Source organism: Panthera pardus, unplaced genomic scaffold, assembly GCF_024362965.1.
Source record: "Panthera pardus isolate Hobbes unplaced genomic scaffold, ASM2436296v1 HiC_scaffold_13, whole genome shotgun sequence".
NCBI classification, from domain to species: domain Eukaryota; kingdom Metazoa; phylum Chordata; class Mammalia; order Carnivora; family Felidae; genus Panthera; species Panthera pardus.
In genome coordinates this window covers 45249533-45276918 of record NW_026526688.1, presented here as the reverse complement: position 1 = coordinate 45276918, position 27386 = coordinate 45249533, and the positions used below count along the sequence as shown (strand labels likewise).

The following is a 27386-nucleotide window of genomic DNA, read 5'->3' as shown; positions in this document are numbered from 1 at the left end:
TGCTCAGCAGAGTGGTCCCACCCACAGGCATCCTCCCACCCACCCACGGCTGTCCCAAGCTGTCCTGGGAAGGGTGTGTCCCAGCACAAAGGCGGGTCTGCAGTGGAGCTGGGCAGCATGTCTCCCTGAAAGGAGAGTCCACGCAGCCCATCTTCAGGTGTACCACAGGAACAAGCGCACTCTATTGATGGTGTTGTGACTTAACCATTCTGGACACCAGTTTGGTAAAGCTGAAGCTATGCATGCTCTATGATCTAGCATTCTGTCCTTGGTATATATCTTTGCGAAATGCATTACCGTGCGTACGGAGATAAGGGCTCATCACAGCACTCTTTGCCATGGGCCCAAACTGGAAACAACTCAAAAAGTCATTTTGTAAATTACAGTATATTCATGTAGTGAAGTCATCAATAAATTATTTTATATTAACATATATGTATAGGGGCACCTGGATGGCTCAGTCGGTTCAGCGTCCGTCTTCGGCTCAGGTCATGATCTCGCGGTCTGTGAGTTCGAGCCCCGCGTCAGGCTCTATGCTGACAGCTCAGATCCTGGAGCCTGCTTCAGATTCTGTGTCTCCCTCTCTCTGCCCCTCCCATGCTCATGCTCTGTCTCTGTCTCTCTCTCTCTCAAAAATAAGGAAACATTTTAAAAAATTAAAAATATATATATATATATGTATAAAATGTTGTCTATCAACAACAATGAACAAGCTATAACAATAAGGTTCACCTGGATGAATCTCACTAACATAATGCTGAGCAAAAAAGAAGTCATGAAAGAATACATACAGTATGCTTTCCTCCATACAAAGATTCCAATTTGGCAAAACTAAACCCTACGGCTTGGAAATGAATATATAAATTGTAGATCTACGGAGAAAAGTAGAGAAATGAGTTTCACAGAAGTCAGGCTAGTGGTTATGCCAGAGGCAGGGAAGGGGGGGGGGTGCTCTGATTAGAATAGCACACTAGGGAAAGCCTCTAAAGTTTCATCATCCACGGGTGTTCACTTCATAATTATTCATCATGCTATACATACATGTTGGAAATGCTTTTCTTCATGCATGTTATATTTCACGACAAAAACAAAGGGAAATGGCACACATAATGGTTAAATGGTTAATGGAAATAAGGTTATAGGAAATAAGAAAAAAAGAGAGGGTTCAGGGGTCATATAATGGTTATCGATCATCTAAAGAGCTGCTCCAGAGGGCCCAGCTAGGAACTTTGAGAGAAAGAATTTTCTAATGATTCAAACGCATGAAATGGGTTGATCTCAACCCGTCTTCCAGCTCTGACGTCTGAGGGACAAAGAACTAGGCTTTGATAGGGAAGTAGGGGGAGCCAGGAAAAAAACCAACAAAGAAGGAAAGAGCGCATGTTTATTTTTAAAACAACTGTCAGTTGATGGATCCCTGCCCCGTGAGCTAATGTCCCTGCCATTTTTCCTTCGAAGGCCCTGCTGCTATTACATAGGCAGAGCGAGCGTTTTAGCTGAACCTGTGCCCCAGGTGGTCCTCCAGACACTCTGTCCTCAGGGAGGCCCAGCGTCTCCTTAGAAGGAGAACAGCACTGGGGCTGCCCGAGGTGGCTCCAGCTACCCTGAGTCCATCTGGACGCACAAGGCCTTGTCTTCCAGACACATCCCCAGGCTCATCACCACCCAGAAGCATGAGAAGCAGAGAGACGGAAGGCAAGGAACACCGGTACCGTTGGTATTGATGATGATGATGAGCTCTGACCATGCATTCAGCATACATTTTCTCGTTTAAATAATCAAGCCCTGTTTATGCCTTCCACCCACACTGCCGAATTCACTGTGACTCATAGATTACTCCCCCACTGTGTGCCACAGCAATCAGGAATGTCCAGCAGAAGGTGAGCACGCTTCGGTTAGACACCCTTCAGGATGCAGGTGCAGGGAGGGGCAACTGGTCCTCATTCTGGGAGGAGTAGTGCCCTGTCTCTCACTAGTGAGTCTCCTCATCTCCTTCGGTGCTCCCTAACCTTCCCCACTGCCCACCGTATAATGACTGACATTAACACAGCACTTCCTGTAGGGGAGATACAGAACTAGAAGCTTCTCGTGTGTATTTCACGTATCCATGTTTCACTGGTGAGCAAACCAAAGCTCAGGGTCCTTGAATAACCCCCGCAAGGTCACGCAGCTTGTGCAGAGCAGGGGAGAATTCAAAAGACCTCCTGGCCCCAGTGCTTTACTATATACTGACTTCCCCTCCAACCTGCCACTTCTGCCCCCACGCCCACGGGGGCAGACCACCTACCATTTTCTCAAGCAAAGGCCCAGATGACTTTCCAGGTCACGTTCTTTCCTTGTCTTGCCTATTAATGGGCATCACCCTACCTGACTCCTTTAACAAAGCCAAGGCATTTTCTCCACCCTGCCGCATAACAAATATTTCTGCCATCTCTCCCTACTCCCTTTTCTGCTTAAGTTTTTGTGAAATTCTGGACAGACCATGAGTCTCTTTTCCACAAAGGCTCATTCCGTATTTGCTTAGGGAGCAGCAGACAGAGCAGACAAGGGCGGGGGGGTAAGGGGCTACAGGTGTTTCGAGCCCATACTGGTCACAGTGAGCGACACCCATAAAAACTCGACGAGTCTGACGCCGTGGGAGAAAACTAGTTTCAAGAGCGCGCATGCGCGTGTTTACAGCTGCTAGGGCCCGCCCGGTGTGCCTGGGTCAGCGGGGCAAGCTCGCCGCAGGCATCGTCCTGCCCCGGGGACCTAACGGGCCCCACCCCCGGGGGCCCCCCACCCAAAGCACAGGTGCATATTCGCGGAGACTGCTACAACCCCCGATCGGGTCCTGAATCACGCGTGACTCACTTGTCAGCCGATTTCTCTGCAGAAAGCTCTTAGCAGTTAATTTCTGGCTAATTTATTATCCTTCAGCTTAGCCCTACAGCGCCATTAGCTAGGAGCCTGACACGACTGAGTGAAATATTGTCTAATTTATTATCTTATTACTCCTCTGGAACAGGATCAATTAATTACCCATTAAAGTATTTCAGCTGCGGAGATTTATTAGGGGCCCTCTGCATTTTAACAGATGATTAGTTATACATGTTTGTTTGCTTGAAGAGCAGAGACTAGCAAATGAATAGAGGCTATGGAGGAGAGAGAGGGGAGCCGGAGCCGTGCAGCAAGAGGCAGTTAATGGATCTCCTCTGACTCCGTGAAAATGGAGCAGTCAATGACAAGAATTATCGACTCATTCACTTGCGGTTTTGAGATAACCATATGTACAGCGGAAGGGGCGGAGGGGGAGAAAAACCCTCACTCAACTGCTTTTTCCATTCAATAAATTCGCTTCAGAATATATTGGATTGGGGTTTGATGGCTATTTCGTGTTTTGCAGAGTGCTGACACTGGTATGATTCAGTAATTATTGTTTCTTTTAAGTTATTGCTGTAATTTTGCTCTCTAAGATCCCAATCAATTTCTGCCTCTCAAGGGCACGCTTGAAAAGCGATATTTGAAAACAGCCCTCTGATAGATTGTGCTGCTACACAGTGGCTGAGACAAATAGCCTAATCTGGCACAAATTAGCTTGGCTTCCACAGATAGTTTTATACAGCGATGTAAATTATATTGTCAGGCCCAGTCACTTTCCTGCTTAGAGTGCAGCTAACAAGGAACCATGGAGACATTATTGGTGCTGCCGTGCACTCCCTGGGATGCTGCAAAGCCATTTGTAAGGGGCGAGAGAGAGAGAGAGAGAGAGAGAGAGAGCAGGGGCGAGAGAGAGACTTGGGGTAACAAAAGCAAGGTAGTCAAGCAGAAGCGAGCTAGAACAAGGAGGCGTGGAGGAAGCCCAGAGTCCTCTTGATCGGGGCTGAACTAAACCCCTGGAAGAGGAGGCTCCTGAGTGTGAGATGGGCGGGCCCACTCCGTGGCAGAGATGGGGAGGGAGTGAAACGCTCTGTCTGGAGGGCTGCAAGCAAGAGAGGCAGGGCTCTGTTGGAAGCAGCACCGAGAGAAGGCAACCCGAACCCCATCCTCCTCTCCGCCTGGAGAAATGGTTTGCGCTGGCCTGGGCTGGGGGAGGGCCCTGCGATGTGCTAAGCAGAGCAGGAGAGAAATGCGCTGATCGCTGATCAGAAGCAGGGCCCGGCCCCACACTGGCCACCCAGGAAGGCAAGGCAGAGTGAACTGACCAGCTCGCCCAATGGAGGGGGCAGGCCCCAGGCCCAGTGAGCGTCCAGTGGGGCTCCATGCTCCGTATCCTGTGGCAGGTGGAAGTTTGCTCCGCTGGGAACGAAGCCTGCCTCAAAAGCGTTGTTCCTGTGCCAGCGTGGCGAGCCTCCTGACCTTTGCCTTCTCTGCCTGGCTGTCAGGATCCTCTGGGACCTGGGGCCACTCGCCTTGGCCACCACAACCCGACACTGCTCATCACCACCCAGTCAGATCCGGCCCCTTCACCATCCTCAACAGTCAGCTCCTCCTTCCCCTTCTCTCGCTCCCATCCAGCACCCTGTCTTCTTGCACCAGGGACACCCCCACTTCTCCAGGCCCCTTCACAGCCCCTCCAAGGAGATTCTACCACAGGGCCTGGCAGTGGAATGCTGCCTTCCTGCCTGCATTTGGCATCTGTGGAATCAAATTCCAAGTTTTTGGAGGCTCACTTTAGGTGCTGGGATAGAAACAGGCCCAGCCCCAAGGGCAGTAACCAACCGCTAACCTAACTTGTCCTGGGACAAGTCCCCAGGCCCAGGGACCCTGGAACCCACTCTGGAGTGTGTCAGGAGCTTAGGCGAGAGGAAGGCCCTGTGGGGGGCTGACCAGGGTAGTGCCAGAGTCTGGGTAGACAGCGGTGAGTATGGAAACACCACATTCACCTGCCTTGGCCTGGGTGGGCCCCAGGGGAGCCCCCCTACCAATTCAATCAGCGGGTTTGGGTCTTGGGGACCACACCATACAGTCTTCCACCCCTCCAGTTCCAAGCCTGTGCCAACATCATGGTCAAAGGCCATCCTTGGCAAGTGACTGGACATACATTTCTCAGAGATAAGCAATGAGGAGGACACTTAATTGACAGCCTTCTGAGGGGAAACAGCTTCCCCACACATGTCCTGAGCCTCTTTGTCTGATAGTGACCCGAGAGCATTTGCTGCTTGAAAGAAAGCGTTTGCTCTGAGTTTCATTTCGTCTTTCCTGCCCGCCTCACTGCCATCCGATACTTCTGAGCTGCTCTCGGCCAGATGTCTGCCCATTCCTGCTTAGAACTTACCTACCCCTCAGCGACTCCAGGAGGGAGGCCGCTATTCCTGTTGGGTTTATTTGGAAAATGAGAGTCACATGCACAGATGACAAAAATACAACATAAGCAAGAATGGTGTTGACTCTCCATCCAATCTGATGAAAATATTGTTGTCAAGCAGAAGGGCGTTTGTATTTCTTTAACCCTACCGCGTGACAGATAACGCTTTATGTAGCTCACGCTGTCTAAATTAATTAAGGTAAGGCTGTAAAAATAAACTCCAAGATGTATGAGCTCTCCAACACAATAGAAGTTTATTTCCCACTTAGCCTAGTCTAAAATAGCATCCCTAACAAGAGGGGTGGTGCTCCTCCAAGCAGTGAGTGGGGGCCCTGCATGGGTCCATCTTGTGGCTTTCGTCTTCAACAGGGGGCTCCCAAGCTCGCTGTGTATTCCGCATCAAGTCTGAAAGGGAAAAAACATGGCGGTGTGTCCATGGGAGGGTCCTAATGGGCCAGGCCTGGAAGCAGCCTGCATCACTTCCAAGGGGTGTGCAATAAACGTCTAGTAGATGGATGCTTGTGTGAGCGAGGAAATGAATGCATTCCCCATCTTCCCAGCAAGAACTAGTAAAAAATATGAGTTTCAGGCAGAAAGGGGGAAAAGAAAACTAAGTCTCTTCTATTTCTCTGTTGGTATTTGAGCCATGACTTACCGTATTAACATTTTTGTGTTTTCTCTAGCAATTATAATGCACCAGAATCTCAACTTTCCACAATCGCTGCATCTTTTCATGCAAAATGCAAAAACTTTGCGACTGGATAGGTCAGTCTACCATCTCTCCCCATCTTTTATGCCATATCTTTTCCATCTTTATGTGTGACGAAACCCACAAGACAATGTTAGAACATACGCTTTATATGTCATGTGTATTTTAGAGAAATTAAGAAATTAAAAACCACATTTTTTATTTGCTCCAGACATTTACCATTTTTTGATGTTCTTCACTCCTTCATGAAGATCTGCTTTTCCATTTGGTATCATTTCATTGCAATCTAAAGACCTTCTCTAGCATTTGTTGTAGTGCGGACCCACTGGCAATGAACTCACTTGGCTTTTTTTAGCTAAAAATGTCTTTATTTTGCCTTCGTTCTTACAAGATCTTTTGACTGGATATAAATTTTGAGTGGACAGAGTTTTTGTTTCTTTCTTTTTTTTTTTTTTATCACTTTAAAGACGGTCTTCCAGTATTTTCTTACCTTCATCAAATCATTGCCTTCCTAGATGTGCCCTTTTGCTCTGACTGCTCTCAAGAGTTTTGCTTTCTCCTCTGGTTTTTCATAGTTTGCCTATGATGTGCCAAGGTCTTCTCCACATTTGTCCCATTTGGGGTTTGCTGAGATTTTTGAATGTGTAAATTTGTCTTTCACCATATTTGGGAAATACTTTTTTCATTATTTCTTCACATTATTTCTTTCTATTCTTTTTGTTTGTTGTTGTTGTTTTCCTTTCCATTCTTTCTTAAGAATGGACAATTCATGCGGCACCCAGGTGGTTCAGTTGGTTGAGTCTCCAACTCTTGATTTTGGCTCAGGTCTTGATCGCAGGGTCGTGGGATCAAACCCTGTGTCGGGCTCTGCACTGAGCATGGAGCCTGCTTAAGATTCTCTCTCTCTGTCCCTCTGCCCCTCTCCCCACCTGCACTCTTTCTCTAGAAAGAGAGAAAGAAAGAAAGAAAGAAAGAAAGAAAGAAAGAAAGAAAGAAAGAAAGATTTATATTGACCTACCTTCAAGTTCACAGACTCTTTCTCCATCATCTCTGTTCTGCTTTTAAGTCCACCCAGTGAATTTTTACTTCAAATATTTTATTTTCAACTTCTGCTGGGTCCTTTTAACAGTTTCTATTTCTCCACCAAGGATATATATTTTTTCATTTGTTTCAGGCATATTTTCTCATGTGTTAATGAATATAGTAATAATAACTAATTTAAAGTCCTTTTTCTGCTAATTCCAACATTTGGGTCAAGAAAGGATCAGTCTTAGGATGCTTGGGTGGCTCAGTCAGTTAAGCATCCAACTTTGGCTCAGGTCATGATCTTGCAATTCATGAGTTCGAGCCCCGTGTCAGGCTCTGTGCTGACAGCTCAGAGCCTGGAGCCTCCTTCGGATTCTGTGTCTCCCTCTCTCTCTGCCCCTCCCCTGCTCACAATCTGTCTCTCTCTCTCAAAAATAAATAAACCTTAATTCAAAAAAAAAAGATGGAATCTGTCTTCACTGACTGTGTTTTCTCTTGAAAACAAGTCACATTTTTCTAGCTCTTTCTGTACTAAGTAGTTTTGGATTATATTCTGGACATTGTGAATGTTGTGTTGTTGGTACTCTGAATTCTGTTACATTCTGCTGAAGAGTGTTAAGTTGTTAGTGTCGCAGTTGTTATAACAATAATTAAGGCAACTAGATTGGTTGGGTTGAAATTGTCAGTTCTGTCTTGTGGATGGCAGCTCAAATCTCAGTCCAATTCTTCTATTTTTAGCTGAGCTGCTTGGATTCTACCCCATGCATGCTGGAACCTGAGATTTGGGTGCGGTTTATATTTAGCAGCCATAGTTGCCCAAAACTTTGTCATCTGCTCCCTTAGGCCAGGAAAATTGCAGGTTTCCTAGAGGAGTTTTAGCTGCCCCCACGTGGGATAGACTGCAGCTACGGGCCATAATAAATGGAAGGCTTACCACACACTATTCCTTTCTCCCAGGTGTCAATGGTGCCTTCAGGTGGCTGTTTCTTGGGTTTTGTCCAGAGTTTACAGTTACTGTCTGTTTGGAGGGGATTCATCCAATCGGCGCTTAACTTGGCCATGCCGGAAGTAGAGCCATCCCAATGTATTTGGGGGTGGGAGGAAGCCAGATGTTCTAACAAGACCACCCTTCATAGTTCCTGGTCATACTGCATTTCATAAAACTTTCACCTAACTTTCAAAGGTGAAAGAGGTGTTGTGGCAGGAGTGTGGAAGGAACAGAATCCAACTAAAAATTCAGACATGACTGGACCTTTAACGTGCATCATTACACGTGTCTTTAACGCATCAACAAGCATTTCCTGGGCGTCTGCTATATGCCAAACAGGGAATTTTCAACCAGAGCTCTTAACGGATAGGGTACATCAAAGCTCCTCCAACCCTGATTAATGTGAATATATAGGTTGTCCTGTACCACGTGAGGCATAATGAACAATGGTCACTATTCTAAGTGTCAAATGTGTGCCATGCACTGGCTCTAACCATCACAAGAACTCTGCAATTTTGTCATCTTTATTTTACATGAGCAGTGCTGTGGGGTGGAAAATGATCAGGTGTCAAAGTTAGATAAGCCTAGGTTTTGATCTTAACTTTGATACTAACTAGATGACCACAGCCTAAGGCCAATTGCTGGACATCTGCAAGCTTCAGTTAACTTACCTATAAACACTCAAAGTTGTCATAATGATGAGAAATAACGAGAATAGAACAACTAATACAGAACCTGGCTCATCGAGCTACCATTCTTTTTATAGACAAGAATAATTAAGATTAGGTAGTTTACATAACTGGCTCACAAATAGGAAGTTGTCTTGCCATCTAGAAAATGCCATAACTGGGTTTCAACCTCATGTCTGTGTATTTCCTTTATAGCTATAAGCTGCATCATCTCCCTAATAATATCGCCATCAATTATGGAGTACCTATTGTGTCCAAGAACTATACTAGGTGCTTACCATATGTAGAGACAGCCCTGAAACTAACCAAAAGATAAGAAAAAATAAGACCCTCGGATCAGGTAATTTTTCCCCCTATGGAATCATGAAAATTATGATGATATTTCTTTATGATATCATGGTCTTTAAGATATTTCTCACTAACCCAGAGTTAAGGTCTTCCCTTGGGGGAAGCACCTTCCCTTGATGGAGTTGCTGTCTACCCCAAATGGTAAGAGAAAGATAAAATGGCTGTTCTCCTGGAGAAGCAGAGGTCCTACAAATGGCCACCCGGGAACCCTTTCATTTGAGAATACATTTAAATGGCTCAGAGGGGTGGGAAAAGAATGAAGTTTGGACAGAGGAATATTTCAGGCCCCCTCAAGCCACTGACACAGTCAACAGCCCTCTGCTCCTTTCTGTGCATCAGAGAGTCAAGCTGGCTATTATTGACTCATTTCATATCTTGCATTTCAATCAAATTCAGAGCTACAAGAAAATTGCCTTTGTCAAGCCGTCATTAGTGGGTTCAAGATTCTTGACGAGTATACACACAGACCTTCCGCACCCACATAGTTATTTAAAGCGATCACTGAATTCACTTAAAAGCAATTAGCTAGTGGGTTGGCCAGATTCCACTTCTCTCCTATATAGCACGACACGTTTTATCATTTCTGTTCAGTATCCCACATCATTGACTTACAGGTTGGTGTTGAATGTTAGTCACATTGTCAGGCCTACTGGTATATCTATTCATGTACTTATCTGTTCAACAAATAATTCTCCAATGCCTGCCTGTGTTGGACACAGAAACTAGAGATGTGCACAGTTGTGTTTTACGATCTCTGTCACAGCCTGATACAGTAGACAGTGTCCTGGCTCTGAAGCCAGAGATCCGGACTCAAGCTCTGTCTCCTTTCTTCACCAAATGAAAGACCTCAGCTAAGTCATTTAACTTCATGGAATCTCAATTTCCACACACCTGTAAAGAGGGAATAATTTACTCGACATCTCTGACTAACGAGGTCTTGCGAGGTTCCAACAAAATCATATAAACAAAAGCATCAACGTTGTACAACAGTATATAAGTATAAGCTATCATTCTAATTAAATATCACATGTCATTTATATTTATTGCTATATGTTTTCTTCACTATATGTTCCTAATAATTTTCATGAGCAGAGCTATTGCTATTATTATAATAGGCAAGCACTACACATTATACAAAAGCTTTGCATAGAGCAACCGAGGGTGAGGGGTAAAGGAATTTTTCGAAGATAGTATATCTTAGCCATTGTTTCCTCCATCAAATAAAGAAGACAACCCAGCCTCTTGGAGCTTACAATATAGTCACAAGTACAGATACTGACGATTTAATTATTGGTTTGATTAGTGTTGGTAAAGAAGAATTAACAGGGGCCATAGGAGCATAGAACAAGGGGAGGGCCCTAGCAGAAAGGAGGAGGGCCCCCCTGAGAAAATAATCCCAAAGTTGAGCTCTGTAGGATATGCAGTAGTTAACCGAGCAGGGAGGGAAACAGAAGGAGTGCTCCAACAATGAGAGAGGTATGTTTGAAAGACCGGAACCGAGGGATAGCAAAGCCGGATTTAGGTGTCGAAAAAAACCCGCTGTGCCAGGACCGAAGAGAACCAAGCTCAGAGAGGCATGAGATCAGCCTGGTGACTCAGGCAGAGGTCACATCATGCACTGTCTTCTAGGGCACATTACAAATTTGGGTTCACGAAAAGCCATGGAAGGATTTTAAGCAGGAGTGATCTTATCATATTTTCCTTTTTACGAAGTAACTTCGACAGTGGAACGGGACATTGATCTGAAGGGGCAGGAGTAAGTGTAGGAAGACCAGGGAGGACCTATTGCAGTGATCCAAGAAAGAGATCATGGTACCTTGTACTCAGCTGGTGGCAGTGGGATAGAGAAGTGTCTATATCTAAAATATGTAAGAGGTATAAATAGCGAGAGTTCGAGAAATACTGATGTGTAGCAGTGAGAGAAAGACAGAACTCGAGAATGATCCCAGGTTTCTGGTTGGAGCGACCGGGTATGACAATGACACTCGCCCAGAAAGTAACTGTAGGAGGAGCAGGATGGAGAGGAAAGATAGTGAGCTGCGTTTTAGGAAATATGAACTGTGAGGGGCCTGTGTCAGCCAATCGTCCTCCCAGACTTCATTCTGGGGAAGCTGGGGCGGTGGGGGGGGGGGGGGGGGGGGGCGGCGAAAGGAAAGCGCCAAGAACCTCAATCTGACAGTTGGATAAAACTTGTCCTTGTGCCTTAGGTCATTTTAATAAATGTGCTTGATTTCTCATCATTCTATGGGGGGTGATGGAAGTCCAGGATCTTCCATTTTTCACTTTCACAACAGAGGGTCCTGGGTCTCGCCTGATGCGAGGCTCAGGTGGTCCCACGCTCCCCAGCTTAGCCTGTGACGAGGTGTGGTCCTGTGGGTTGGGCGTGTAAGTGCCATGTATGACTACGGGCTCACTTTCTGAAAACGGAGCTGGTTGCTCTCAGCTTCCTCTTCCCCCTTTGTGCATGTGCTAGAACATGGTGCTTTGGAGATATCTGTCACCCTGTGGAAGAGGACGGTGCCCCAGATGGTGGAGTAACAAGATAGAAAAAAAAAAACTAAATCCCTGGGCAACTTCATGAAACAGACCTACTTGCCCTCCCCGGAATACCCAGAAACTCTGGACTCTGGTGTGAAGCACAAATAAACTGCAGTCTTATTTGAGCCACCGTATTTTGTATTCTCTTTGTTACAGCAAAGTAGCCAAGTGGAACTGCTTGGTAAAAAAGGTGGATAGAGGGTCTCAGGAGAGCCAGAAAGTCTTCAGAACATAAGAGGCTATCGAAGCTGTGGCGAAGAGATAAATAGTCTTGGCAAGAAAGGCAATCAGGTGAGAAAGCAGAGATGTGGGCAAAACCCTAAGGACTCCAACGGAAGAGGCAGGTGCTAAAACCCCAGCTGACGAAGCAACCTGAGAAGTGACCAGAAAGGTGAACGGACTCCAGGAGAATGGGGTGCTCCGGAAGAGAGTGGTCAGTGCTGGGAGGGAGCACACAGATTAGCGTCTATTTGAGTTCATGGCTTGGAGCTCACTGGTGACTTGGGGAGAAGCTCTGAGGGCATGGAAGAGAGCAGAAGCCATGCCCAAGTAAACTGAGAGGGAACAGAAGCGATGCGTATAGCATAGTTGTTCAGGAAGTGGGTCTGAAAAGGGCAGGGACGAGATAGCTAATCCAGAGATTATGGCAGGGGCAGCATTTTTTAAAGTGGAAGAGATTTGGGGGCGCCTGGGTGGCTCAGTTGGTCGGGCGTCCGACTTCGGCTCAGGTCACGATCTCACAGCTCATGAGTTCGAGCCCCGCGTCGGGCTCTGTACTGACAGCTTGGAGCCTGGAGCCTGCTTCGGATTTGGTGTCTCTGTCTCTCTCTGCCCCTCCCCTGGTCACGCTCTTAGTCTCTCAGGAGTAGAAGTCACAGTACTACGTCACAAGAAGGTGAGAAATAATGGGATGATTTAGGGCAATGTGGTGGAATTGGCCACAGAGAGAAGGAAAAGACATGGGCCCTATTTTACGAGAAGGGAAGCATTTTGCAACCACACATCTGCTCTGCTAAACTGGGTCCAGGTTCACAACCGCCTTTCTGTCATCACATTAGACAACCAATTACCAAATCAGTCAAGTGGGACTAATAAAGAGTTTTGGAGTAAACATTTATAATAATGGTCTAGTTTTTGCAGAGTTTTGAAGCCAACCTAATTAGTGGACACCGGATGCCGAAGCCGTCTACATTTTATTATGTGTGTTAATATGTGCGTACAAAATACAGGCAAATCCCAATTAGAAAGTTAGAATAAGAGCTTCTTGAAGGCAGGAATTTTATACCATTTTTGGTTTGAGTCCCCAGCACTTAATGGATGCTCAGTAAATATTTCAAGGATTCGGTTAAAACGGGGTTTCACAAAACAATCATACTTCTTTAGCAAAGAATTTGCTGCTAGGTACTTTCAAATTAGCCAGTGGCCGTGTTGCATTTAACCTTTGAACGAAAACTCACATTCGAATTTTGGCTATAAATGCCGCTGGCATTCTGAATTATTACCACAGAATCTAGCCACCCCAGTAGTTCAGGGACATATCTATGAAGTAAAATCGAGAACCCAAACCCTCTGAAGTCGGGGAAAAGAGGGTATAGAGAGCCATTGGAGAAGAGAGCAGCAGCAGAAAAATTTCTGAAATTTCAAAAGCGGAGAGGTCGTGAGTGGGGAGAGGGAAATACAAAGGGCCCTCACCTGACTAGCCAGCTGGATACACTTTGTCTTTGTGCCTCGGGTCTTTTTAATTGATTTACTTAATATCTTATCATTCTACCATGGGTTGACAAAGTCCAGGGCCTACCTCTTTATCTCGCCCCTGAGGTGAGTGTCTCCTTGAGGCCGAGAAGTGATTACAGGAAGGAAATACGCAGCTCTCCGGCGCCAGTTTTTACCGGAGCTCTAAAACTCACCCTACCATGTCCTTGGTTTCTGAATTATTAGTCTACTCGCCCTCTTTGCCCCCTGTCAGAAGATGTAACTAAGACACACTGACAGTTCCTGGAGAGCTGTGTTCGTCTCTTCCGGGTCACTGCAGGTCGCCCTCAAGAACACAGCTCAGCTCGGACGTTTTGGTTGATGGGAACCCCCCGCCTTCCGTCTTTATCTGCCTTCGGGAACAGAACAGAGAAGGGACTGGGGGCACTAGAAACGGCACTTCCAGAGAGAGACGAGCCAGGGCCACCCCTCCATTTGTGGGTGAGAAGGATTGCCCGAGACAGGGAAGCAATTGGCCCGAGGTCATGCAGCCACGGGGAGCGGCAGGCCGGGACTGGGGTTCCGATCTCCTGGCTCCTGGCCCCAGATTTCCCTGAGAGACCCCCAGATTAAGACCTTCTCCCCTTTGCAAACATTGACTCCCAACCATGTCTATCTTTTTTTACACCGGTCAGGAAAGAGAAGGATATAGGCATCTCTGTCCATATGCTCTATTTTTTTCCTGAGAAATCATCTGGGGCAAGATCTGTTACTGGGTGGCATATGTTTTCCATTTTACAGCCTATTGTTTTATGCAAAAACACCTAAGAGGTCACAGAGACTCAAATACTCCCCTTGGCATGCCGCCTTCCTTCTGAGCATCTTCATAGCCCTTGCACCGCGCCCCCTCCTAAAACTATCATTCCCCAGTATCTAATCTACCTGGGCTCCCTACTCCATTTTGTAAATCCGTCCTCCCAAAGCGAGGCATTCGGCCTCCAAAGGCCACCCAGTCCACAGCCATGCCTTAGAGATGGCCAGGGAGCAAAGACAATCCTCAGCAGGAAGAGCCGCACCTCCAGGACCCTTTTATGTCTTCCAGGCATTTGCACACAGATATTTATACATGCATCCGCATGCACACACATGCAAACACACACACAGACATGTGGCCACCGCATGAGCCAAAATGGGGAAGAAAAAAAAAGGCCCACGCAGGAAAGGAGAAAATGTCCCCTTTATATCTGCAGGCTGCCTCCAGCAAAAGCATTCCTAAATACGATAGGTTAAATATATTGCTGCCATTACACTCTACAAGAAACACATTCCATAAAAACGAAGGTGCTGTAAATTATACAAATATGATGCTAACAAGCCAGGAAACGCGCCGCTAATGAGGTCAGCTCCAGAACTCCCGCAGCGTTGCAAATCAGGTGCCAATCCTGCATGTGAGGTACAAGAACGGCTTTGGGTCAGCATTTTCCAAGTGCGTTTGTAACCTGCTGTTTGGTGTATGGTTGCACAGGTAGATAAAAAGCCTCCACTTCTCCCCCCCACGGCAACCCCCCCCAACTTTGTTTATGTGTCAAATATCCAAGCCAGCCGAAGAGCACGCTCCGCATTAATGTACCTGACGATTATGCCTATTGTTCTCCTGCTCGGAGTAGAGAATTAGTCACTCAGATGTGTAAATATTGGTTACAGTTTTGAAGCATGCAAGCTTTGTGTTTCTATCAGCCCCATTCCTGGAGGAATTATGCATGCTGTTGGCACCGGGTTTTGTACACACTGTATTTGCTAAAGCTCTAAAAATCAAATAAACATGTTCTCGGCTCCTGAATTATTAGTCCATTCACCATCTTTCCCCGTTAGGGGGGGGAACAATAAACACGCCGAAATGTGGCATTTAGGAACTGCAACAAGATTTCTGCTTGGCATTTACAAGTTGGAGAACAATCGAAACACCCTTCCTATGCCTTTGTCACAAGGCCTCCGGCACAGGGAGCCAAGAAGCCTCTGAAATCGCTCCTGACCTGGAGGTGGACGTGACCTTCCCCTAGGGTCCAGGTGCAGCCTCCACTCGCGGATATGTATCAGATGTGGGGACCGGGGTCGTTCCCAGAGACGAGGGCAGAGAGGGAGGTCGAGAATCTGGCCGTCACACCATCCCAGTTTGGAGGCCAGAGCCACACCTGTGAAGAGCAGCCTGGTTTTCCCCTCTGAGAGTTCCAACCTCTATGTCCTGCCCACGGTTGGGATTCGTGGAGCTACAAGACGGGGCTGAAGAGGCTTTGCTCAGAATGGTTACTTAGAGTTACCCAATATGCCGAAGATCCCCTCAAACTGGCAGCCATTTGGAGGCAGAGAGGGCAGTCGATTTGATAGGCCAACCCCATAGTTATTTCTTGGCATTTTTTTTTTTTTTTTTTTTTTTTTTTTTTTTTGCCATACCAGGATCCAGGATAATTCAGGTTTAAAGCCACTGAGGGTGAGTGAATAGAAAAGTGAGGGGTTTCATGTGAGATGCACAAAAGAATGTAAGCAAACATTTAGCAGATAAATATGATCACAAAAATATCTCCTACATCCCCCAACACTAAGCAAGGTATTTATGGTACGGCTTCAATTTAGAGCCCACAGCAGGGGAGGGAGGTAGTTTTGTTCTGAACCGCCTGGCCTAGCCCTAGTCTCAGACACCTGTTTATACTCTATCGCAAAGGCTTTATTGAGTCTGTTCTCCCCAGTCTAGGGGCCCTGCCGTGGATCTATTTGTATACACATATCCTAGGTTTTGGAAATAACTTCAGCACATAAATGCCATTATTTCCAACAGAGTTGGTGTAAACCATATTTACTACTCAAACACTCAGCTGAAAATCGAGCTGCAAGGAAACAGTAGCAGCAGCAGCAGCGACAACAAAGAAATCAGTGACAGCTACAAACCACAGCCACAAATCAAACAAATTCGTAAAGTGGCCTTGAGGTGGGAAGCACAAAGCAAAGACATAGCAAGATGGCGGGCGGTGGCAGGCGCTCAACATACAGGAAAGAAAATTGAATTAGTAGTTCCCTGCTCTAAATTAAATACGGACTACGTGCGGAGAGCACACAGGGACATCAAAAGGCACAAGGAAGGTATGGAGGGACAGGGGCCACGGTGAGAGACACTCGTTGTTCTCACTAACATAAAAATCCCAACAGTCTATATGATCATAGACCAGGGGGTCTCAGGGTCTATGCAGAGAGCACAGGAGCATCTCCCTGATATCCAGCACCAGCCCAACAACAGGAAACGTTGAACGGGCAGCGTCCACACAAGTCAAGACTCTCTCTCCCTTGGAGGCGTGAACTGTCTTGACTGACTCCTCCAATCAAGAAAGGCAAAACCACAACACCAGAGCCAAATGCACACCCCACATGGGAATTTCCATTCAGTCATTCACTGTTCAGACAAGCATTTACTAAGCACCTGTTATATTTTTGGCACTGAAGAGGATAGAAATATATGTAGGGGCGCCTGGGTGGCTCAGTCAGGTAAAGGTCTGACTCTTGGTTGCAGCTCAGGTCATGGTCTCACGGCTTCATGGGTTCGAGCCCCGCATCCGGCTCTGCGCTGGCAGCATGGAGCTGCTTGGGAATCTCTCTCACTCCTTTGCTCTCTGCCCCTCCCCCACTCGTGCTGTCTCTCTCTCTCTCTCAAAATAAATAAATAAACTTAAAAAAAAAAAAAAGAAATAGGGGCACCTGGGTGGCTCAGTTGGTTAAGCATCCAACTTTGGCTCAGGTAATGATCTCACATTCCACGGGTTCAAGCCCCATGTCAGGCTCTGTCCTGACAGCTCAGAGTCTGGAGCCTATTTCGTATTCTGTGTTTCCCTCTCTCTCTTTCCTCCTCTCCTCGCACTCTGTGTGTGTGTCTCTCTCTCTCAAAAATACATAAACATTAAAAAATCATTTTAATTTTAAAAAAAGACACTATTGTCTAACAGGGGAATAAGAAACATTACATGAGAAAACCATGGTTAAATAAGAAAATGACAATGGCTTTTCAGAAAAAGTCTAAACAGCAGTGCGTAATTGATGACCAATGGAGACAGTGATATAGGCTGTAAGTGCTGACCATGTCTCAGGCAAAGAGAGAGCGCTATAGGCTGGATGAGCCAGGAAGGCTTCAAGGAGGAGGTGAGCTTTGAAGGTAGATAGGACTCAGCCAGGCAGAATAGAGAGAGAAGCAGAATTGATGCAGGGGAATTGGGGTAAAGGCCAGGAGGTAGGAACACACATCGCGTGTTTGGGAAGTCTAAAGTGACCATTTGGATGGATGTGCCAATGGGCCTCTGTAGGACATTTCTCTACAGGAGAATGGAGGCAGGTAAAAGTTCATTTCTACTGAACACCAAGCAAGCTAACGTTAGAGACCAGGTCATGGTTAAAACTTACCTGTAAGGAGCACAGAGCAGCCTTCACTAGAAGGAAAACCTATATTCATATATTTTACATAATACACCTAGGGAAAGTGAGTAAATGTCAGAATCGACACAAGGCGGGGTGTGGAAGAGGGCGGATGCATTTGTCTGCAGTGTGCCTGTGCGTATACATGCATTAACTGCACACTGGGGGCTGTGTCCGCCCCCCTCCCTCCTGGAAAGCACTGAACCAGCACAGTATGCTTGCACACAGCCCTGCTTCCACTTAGGCAAGCTGTGTGTGTTCGAGGCAGCGGGGAGGGACAGCGGGGGAGGGAGACAGGGATACGGTTCTTCAGGCCGGCAGAAGGTACTTGAACTCTGTGGGAAGGTCGGCTGTTTGTAACAAGGATGAGTTGAGAATCACCATAACCCAGGGCAGACAAAGTGTGAAATATACATTTTTCTCTTTCATTTCACACTATTTTTACGAGACCTTGGTGTAGATGCAGCAAGCAAAGCCCTTGGCTTGAGCCCTGCGGGTTGGCAGATTTATTACTGAAAAGAAAGAAAGAAAGAAAGAAAGAAAGAAAGAAAGAAAGAAAGAAAGAAAGAAAGAAAGAAAGAAAGAAAGAAAGAAAGAAAGAAAGAAAAAGAAAGGAAGGAAGGAAGGAAGGAAGGAAGGAAGGAAGGAAGGAAGGAAGAAAAGGAAAGAAAATGGTTCAGCTGTCTGGCCAGGTAGAAGGGATTATCTCTACTTGAGAGAAACCAGACCAAAAATGACTTGCCCGGGCCGAGAGGAGGACCCCTGCTCTGCCCAAAGCTGTGTACCTTCTGCTGAAGCCAGAATTACTACTAATTCCGAAAATGGTTCTTAATCCCATCTCCAGCCTGGCTGCGGGAACCAGACCGTCCCTCTCATAGATATTGTCCCCAGCCCCTTTTGTGCCAAACTCTCAATGCCTGTCCCACCATGGTGCAATTGCCAATCTGACGCATACTGACCATGGACCTAGAAGTCACCCCCCGGCTGGGTCCCACGGCGGGGGCCTGGGTCTGGAAAAACAAATCGCTGCCAGCGGTCCGGGCTCCCACAGAAGCCTCCCTGAGTCACAAACCAGGACCTCTGTCCTGAACCTTCTCCATCCGGGGCTCAGCCCAGAGTCAGCCCAGCGTTGAGTCAAATACCTGATCTCATTTTCACAACTAATAAGGCCAAACGAGTACCAAAAATGGGCTATTAGAATCTACAAAACGCTCTTCCACTCACATCATCTCATTTGACCAATTTGTCCATTTTGACGGGTTTTACTAAACTCTTGCTATGTGCCAGGCACCGTGCTAGGCTCTGGGCATATGAAGGGTATGAAGACGGAGCCCCTGACGTTGGGACAACCCTCACAGATCAACAGCCTGCTTCTCCCAGCCCCTATTCAGGTAGGTATTACTTTTATACGCAGGAAATAGTTGAGGAAAACAGAACCCCCAGAAAGTAAGTACTGGTCCAAGGCCGCAGACCCAGCAAAGGAAAAATCCATACCTGGGAGCTGGTTCATCAGAATCCACATCATGCAGGCTCCTCACTGGCTTAGGGGCTCTCCAAGGCTCTGCTTCTTGTGTTTGTCTCACTTCTCCCACCACCCTTAGAACACACTACCCTCTCACTTCTCTTCTCCAGTGAGCTGGGTCGCTTTTTGCCTTTATCGAAGGCCATGCTCCTCCCGTAGAGAAGATCTTCAGATCGGCCACCCTCCTGCCTCCCAGTACCTGGGCCTAGTGTCTTCCTCCGACTTCTTGCTGCTTGCTTGCCTCGGCCAGGGAGAACTGGTTGGCTCTTCCCACCTCTCTAAATCTTCTGCTTCCCAAACCCTGCCTGCCCTCCAAAAACTGAGCTTCCAGAAAGTTCTGGCTGGAGCTTCTTTGCCAAACTCAGCAGAAACAAAGGAGCCATGCCCGCACCTTGCCTGTCATCAGCCCAGCCTCCAGCACCTCTCCTGAGTGGCCCTGCCATCCTGTGGGAGCATGCCTCTTGGCCTCAGCTTACCCCTCCTTGTCCCACACCGTTCCCCTCTCTCTAGCCCCCAAGGGAGTGGGAGATTCATGTTTGCAAAGTGCTGTGAAAGAGAAAAGAGCCAAACACTTCCCATCCACAGGAAGAAAGCAATTTTAATTGAAAAATGAAATCACAGATTACATGCAAATCTTTGTTGGCAAATTTCAATTACCACCAAATTAAATGCATAGCTAAGCTAAGCATCTTTGGGACACTCCATGTAATGTTTGCCCGGGATACGTCCACATCGATCAGAGGAGGGCGTGATAGGTGTCTTCCTGCAGAACGAGGCTCCAGGAAGAATTCAGGGAACTCAGGCTCTAGCCACCTGGGGTCCCCACACTGAGACTATCTCAGCCAGAAAGTGGGAAAAGAGGGCGGGAAAAGACAGGAGTTCTCACTACGTTTACCCATTCAACCTTCCGTCTTTCAAAAAAAAAAAAAAAAAAAAGCAGGCATCAGCAAAGGCAAAATTAGAAAATCTTCTACCAGCAACAATATTAAAAATTGTGCCCCCAAAATGACCCCGGCTTTTCGTATTACTTTACAAAGGAGAACACCAAAGCCCGGGGAGCCCCTTGATCAAGCCGAGGCGGCCAGCGGCAGAGCTGAGCCATGAACACAGGTTCTATCATGCTTAGGACAGGATTTGGCTCCGAGATGGTCTAGGGAACCCTAAGGAACAGGGTTCACGCTCTGCGGGAAGCCGGGGATGATAAAGCTGTTTCCATTCTCCTATTTATCATCTCATTCTCATATTCTACTTTGTCTTGTTGGCTGTGTCAGGTACGGTGCCCACTGCCACATCCCATTCAGCATGTTAGACACCCAGGGACCATGGGCTTGCGGTGACCCGGGCACCACGCCGGGCACAGGGGCTGCAAAATCAGAGAGCTGGGCACTCTCTCCTTCCTCGCCACCACGATCGCGTCATGCGGGTGCTACGACTCCCTACGTGGACACTGCCCCAGCTGTGCCTGAGACTGGCTTTAAAACAGTCTCGCCAACCAAACTGTAAGTGCGTTAGGGAAAGGGCCACGGTCATTAATCTGTGCGCTGCTTTCTCTATGTCCAGTGCACTGGAGTATGTCCCCTAATGTATATTAATGGAAAGTAATCCACATTGGAAAGAAAACTCTAAAAGCATGGTAGTTGCTGCTAGGAGAAAGTGGGGATGGCCGTGTGAGGCTTCACCCTGAATTTCAAGGCGGTGCTCCTAGATGTCTTTCATCCAGGCAGGAAGTTTCTTATCACTACGAGATAATTTCCATGTTGGCCAATACCCAAGTGGCTGGAGGACGCCGGGGAGGATTCAATTAAGCAACAGTCATGCCCATCACAGCATCTGTCTTGCCCTGGGACACCCCTGCTCTTGCCCGCTGTCAGACCCCAGGACCTTCCGTACACCTGGTACGGGGAGAGGTGGGGAGAGAACAGGAAAAGGATATGGTTTTCAGGCCTGTCCCCAGGGTGGGACGAACCCGTTCTGTGAGTCGGGAACAGCCGCCAAAGCCAGGGCCCCCATCCTGAGTCTGATGAGAAAAGCCAGAGGGAGTGTGACAGGCCTGGACTGATGGGGAGAAAGTCCCCCCTCAACAGGGCCCGGGGGCCCCAGCGAGGGCGGCTCTCACTCCGACTCCGCCTCTGCAGAGCATGTGGGTTCTCGCGGCCTTATCTGCCAGATGGCTCCCGGAGGGGATGATTTATTAGGTGCAGAAAGCTCGCTGATAAATTTTACTGCAAGTCCCCGGCAGAAGACTGGGGGTAGCAACGGCCCAGCACAGGCAGCTCTAATGGAAAGTGCCGTCACCAAAGAGCAAAGCATTATTTATGACTGTCTGTAATGCCGTTCGGGGGAAATTCATCATCGCCTCCCTGCTCCGTGCAAGCAGGGGACAGCAGCGCTGCGGGGCGGGGGAGCTCGGGACAGGTGGGGAACAGTTAGAGCTTCTCTGGGAATCTGCCAGGGGAGAGCAAGGCCGTATTTTCCCGGAGTGACCCCGCTCCCCTTGTCAAGCGCTGACCTACAAGTCCCCTCGCCATCACTCCCCGCCCCCACTGTCCCCGCCCAGCCTCTCACCCTCCTCCTCCAGTCTTGGAAACAGGGACAAGAGAGAAAAAGGATGGCGTTTTCTTGGTCTCCGTGTGGGGTGCGGCTTCTGAGCCCTCTGCGGCTTGAAGGCAGTCTTTTTCAAAAACAGACGTCTAGACAAGTGAACACTCCAGTCCCCACAGGGCTCAGAGCAAGAAAGGGGATGTTCTCCCATTTTGCAAAACTGCAAAAGAAACAGTCTTGGAACCAGACAGTGGCCCAGCGCGGGTCACCGGGCATCGGGGCCAAAGAGCTCAGAGGCTGGCTTCCCTGGGAGGCCCTAAAGCACTTTTCCTCCGCCCCACCCCCCCAAGGTGTCTTGTGCTCTCACCTGGATGGAGACATTTGGGGGTGGCCCTATCCTAGCCCACCCCCTTCCCACCAGGTCAACAAGTGAGGCCCCAACCCCTATACTTCCTTTCCCTAAGTCTAAAGTAGTCAGTGATTACCATCTGCCTCACATTTGAATTATGTATGTCTCAGTCTGTCTCTCTTATCAAATTAAGTGCTCCTTGAGGGCAGGGTCTGTATCTTCTTCATTTTTATATTCATCTCAGCAGTAAGCAGAGCTCCTGGCACATAGGAGCTCTTGATAAATGCTTGATAATAAAATCACACTGGCAGACTTAAGATATACAGGGATTGTGGCCCCATGTGTTCTTATACATCTGTCACCATGCTGGTATTCCCAGCATTTCAAAGTAGCTTGTCCCCACCCACGCGTCCATCCACTCGGTATAAGGGAAAGAGCACTGGATTAAGAGTCAGGAGGGATGGGTTCTAGTGGGCAGCAACCCCAAACATTCTTTGAGTACAGAACATGACTCAAGTCAGATGGCACCCCTACGGCAGTAATCAAACGTGGGCAGCTCGGTTTGCTTCTGCATGCCTTGGTGTGCTGGGGAGTAAAGGAATAATAAAATCTGCCCGTCCTAATTTACAGGACTTCTATGAGAACGTGAGCACGGTGAGGAGCAGGGGATTTGAGTTCTAGGAAGGGAGGGAACAGCTGTGTCCAATGGTTCTCCATGCCAAGAACTACACTTGAGCCCTTCGTAGGCATTATCTTGTGCAAATACCTTCACAGCAGTTCCACGGGGTCAGTTTTATTACTATACTCGGGGTCTAAATTTGAAAACATGGCGTCAATTCCTTCACTAACAGGGAGGCTTTGAGTTGCAGAGTCACTTCCCTCTTGGGGCCTTTTATTCTCATCTAGGAAATAAAAGAGTTGGAGTCAACGCTCGAGAAAGTCCCTTCAGCTTCAAATCCCTGTGACTCGTGTAGACCTTCTGTCATGGAGGTGGCCCAGGCAGCTCTACTCCACTGCAGGGGTGGGGTGTCAATGGAGGATCAGCATTTCCAAGAAAAGAAAAGCTATCTATGCGTGAAGGGGCTACTTGAAGATCTGGGATTTCAAGTCACTCTGACAGGAAACATCAAAGAACATAGAGCTAGAACCCACTATGACTGTCTCCCAAGGAGAGAAGAGTCTGACAACTTTGGGCCCAAGAAGGAGGCAGACCAATGAGGTCAGGGGGACAGGAGAAACCTCGGGTCACTGGTCTACAGGGTCGTCCAGCCTCTGCCCACCCTCAACTAGTGAGGACAGCGACAATGATGCCCCTGACAAGTCCCCATCAATCTCTTTGCCAGCTCCATGGCTGATGTTTTTTACAGAATCCTGACCTTTTAGATCCAGGAGAGACCTTTATGCACAGATTTGCATGGAAACTGAGGACCAGAGGAGTAAAATGACTTGCCCAAGATAAAAGAGCTACCTGGAAACCAAGCCTTGTGACCACTGTTTCGTGCTGGGTGGTCAGTCAGTGCAGTGGGTGCTGGGCCAGTCCTCTCCACATGCACTTATGGGAGGAACATCCAGGTTGTTCCATGAAACATAGGGGATTTGAGTTCTAGGCTCAGAGGCTGGCTTCCCTGGGGGGGCCCTAAAGCAACTTGCCGCCCCCCCCCCCCGGTGTCTTGTGCTCTCACCTGGATGGAGACATTGGGGGTGGCCCTATCCTAGCCCACCCCCCTCCCACCAGGTCAACAAGTGAGGCCCCAATCCCTATACTTCCTTTCTGTAAGTCTCAAATGTAGGGGATCTGAGTTACGTATGTTCCACATATGTAAGAATCACATTGCTGTTTTTGTTTTTAGGAAAATAATAGTCTGTAGCCTTGTATCTTTTCAAAAATACAAAGTTCGGGTATAAGAACAATCTTAGTACAGTTTACAAACAGTATTCATACAAACGTAGACAAATAAAAGAGCCAGTAATAAGCAGTGGGTTTTGATCAAGCCGGTGAGAACATCAGAGTCTTACAGACCACTACTGGTGTGTGTATCAGAGGCCCTTCTCAGCTCTGACTTCAGGTTTGCATCATTGATGATGGTTTGGGCTCCAGCAATCTCAGAGAACAGAATATTTCTTGGAAATGGCAGGTGGAGTGTTCTAAATAAGAATAGAAGATGTGGAGTTAGACAGCCTTAGGTTCAAGACTCACATCCACATCCTGCATCATCACCCAAGGCAAGTTATTTAACTTTTCTGAGCCTCGGTTTCCTCTTCTGGGGACAATAACAACTCCTTCATAGGATTATTTGAAGGACTGCATCAGACAATGTATGTATGATCCTAGTGAAATGCCCAGTACAAATAGATGAACAATATATAGTATTTGAGTTCAGAAACTCAAGGGGGCTCAACCATTGACCGGAAATTTCAGGACAGTCTCCTCTTGGTCAACATGAACCAATTTCTCTCAACTCTTCTCTCTCAATTCCTCTTAAACCAAATACTGTAGATGCATGACCATTCAGATACACCCTGAAGATGGGTCTCCAAAAAGCATGACCCACATTCATTCAAATGACCAATCCCTTTGGAAATTGAGACTTCATTTCCATTTACCAAGTGACTACAGTCTTTCAGTACCTGGAATAAACATGGAATATAAGGTATCTCCGCCATGGCAAATGAGTATGGTATTTTCTGCCAACTATCCAATGACACAAACAAGGGTGAGAACATTCCTATTGTTGGAATCTTCAACTTCAAAACATAGGTTTGTGAACTGGTCTCTGGTATACTGCAGAAGAATTACTGAGTGTTTTGTAGACATGATCATTTCTAAGCTCCAAGACCAGAAAAGTCTGATTCATCTAAAACGAAGCCCAGGAATCCTCATTATCCATAAACCAGAGATTCAGATGTATATCCAGGTTGAGAACCAGTGATCTAAGCCAATGGTTATTTTTTATGTATACCTTATTATACTTTCTCACATATGTTCTGTCTCTTTGAACTTCATATTTACACCATTTGGCCACAGGGATGTTGGGAGAAAGGACTGAGAATACTTTTATCCTTGTCTCGTGGTCTCATGAGCCACTCCATTTATATTTTGAGACTCTCACTGCGCTAGATGTTATAAAAATTTCTCCCTGCTTTCAGACAGTCTTTGGGTTTCACAAAAATGCACCTAGTATTTAACATAGCAGTGAGTCATTAATACTTTAAAACAAAAAATGGCAGGGGCACCTGGGTGACTCAGCTGGTTAAGCATCCAACTTTTGCTCAGGTCTGATCTCACCATTCGTGAGTTCAAGCCCCGCATCAGGCTCTGTGCTGACTGCTCAGAGCCCGGAGCCTGCTTTGGATTCTGTGTCTCCCTCTCTCTCTGCCCCTCCCCTGCTCACACTCCGTGTCTCTCTCACTCAAAAATAAATAAACATTAAAAAAATTTTGAACAAAAAATGGCAAACAGGATTCATCTGGCGTAATACAACCAGTCAATTAGCAGGGGCCACCTGGAACACCTGGGCATTCTGAGGACAAGCTCAGCTCAGGAAAAGGGTGTGCTGATTCTATTAGTGATGCCTGGCATGGGTACAGTCTAGAAAAGAGTCAGAAAGATGCCAATTTTTTCCAGCTTCACCTTCACGTATATTACTTCCAAAGGATAAAGAGTCTTCAAAACGATTGAAAAAGTGATATTTACATGTAAGGGTTTCATTCATACTGCCGTTGACAGCCTGCTCTCCGCCATTGTTATTTCCCTAGCTAAATCGAAGGTGCAGTCAAGAATCTGTGTGTTTCTGGACCCTGTGGAAGAGTACACACCAAGCAGCACTTGCTTTCTCCCCCGCTGGGATGCAAGAAGGTTGTTTTTGTGGTTTCTCCCTGTACGTGCACCATCAGGACAGGCTGCGAGTTGTATAAAGGAATCGCTCTTGGCATTCCCTTTCCCATCCAGTCTGCCTTCCCTGGAAATATTCCCTCTATCCTAGATGCCCTTCCCCACTCTCCACTCTGTTTTTATTGCGACCCCACTGATTATTTAAGGTCCGTATCGAGAACTACTTCCTAACAGAAGACTTGACGAAAGACTAGTTTCCAGTTGGAACTATTCTCCCACAATATTTAGTGACTTTATAAAAGCACTCCTGACTGTCTGCCTTGTTATCCTAGTTAATTGTGTGTTTGTCTACCTCTCCCCCTAGTTGTCAGCCCTTGGAGAGTAGAGACAGAATCATATTCACCATTAGAGCCTCACAACACCAAGCATACAGAGCTGCCCTTGTAAGTAATCGAATTAAACTGGAAATGAAGCTGGGCTTTACTCTGTGAAAGAGAGAAAATAACATATGGGGCGAATCCTGCAAAGGGAAGTCTTCTCTGTGTTTTATGCTCTTCCTGGTGCATTTGTGTGCAGGGAAGCCTGTGTGAGAAAATGTCCCAACCACTCATCCTCCAAGACTCGCCCTGCTTCTTTGGATGACGCAGAAAGAGCACAAGAGTCCGGGGTTGGGGGGGGGGGCCTAACTGAGGCATGCTCAAGGAGGTTTGGCTTCTGGGAAGACTCTTCCCACCCTGCAGAACACACAGGCTATGCTCAGAAGCATAACCAGCAGGGATTAGCACAGCAACTAACACCAGACCTTCCAAAGACAGCACTTGACTGGAGATGTGGTCAACGCAGCAGACAGGGGTCCGGCACCCAGCCCCCCAGCAGCCTTCCCCAGCCCCGAGAGATCCAAGCAGCTGGGCTTCTGGGCACAGCCACCTGTGCTGCCATCAGTCTAGACCCAGGACTCTCGGAGCAGGTGAGGGAGGCAGGCAGAAAGAGGGAAGCTGGGGTTGACCAATAAATAGAAGCAGAGTCTGAGACATCAGCTGCCACTGTGGAGTCTGGGTTGCTGCCTGGCCTTCCAGAGGTTGTTCATTTCCTCCCGGGCAATGTGCCCACAGCATGGGTACAACCACCAAATTAGCTGGGCTTCCTTGCTACTGATCCGGAGACCAACCATTGGGGTTTCCTAGGGCACAAGGAATCCAGGAAATGGGAGGAACAAAAGGTCACACGCATCATTTAGCCTCTTCCCTAAAAATCAGTTCTTATAAAATTATAGGACTGCGAAGCTCACGGGTAACTATTTTAAGCTCTTCATTTTACAGATCAGGAAACTGAGACCCAGACATGCCAAGTGATTTCCTCAAGGACCTCCATCTGGCTAGTGATGGGGAGGGGCATGAAGCCCAGGCTGTCTGC

General features: G+C 47.3%; 1 long non-coding RNA gene across 2 annotated transcripts in view; it reads right to left on the bottom strand.

Annotated features, from left to right (window-relative positions):
- Positions 1–5515: 5515 nt before the first annotated feature.
- Positions 5516–27386, bottom strand: part of LOC109262328 (uncharacterized) — a 52457-nt gene continuing 30586 nt past the window's right edge. Inside the window, exon 4 of one of the 2 annotated variants that reach the window (XR_002077711.2) lies at positions 5516–5692. This is a non-coding gene — a long non-coding RNA (uncharacterized LOC109262328). Of the gene's footprint in view, positions 5693–19831; positions 24287–27386 lie in introns of those variants that run through there. The other variant, XR_002077712.2, reaches the window with a different exon arrangement.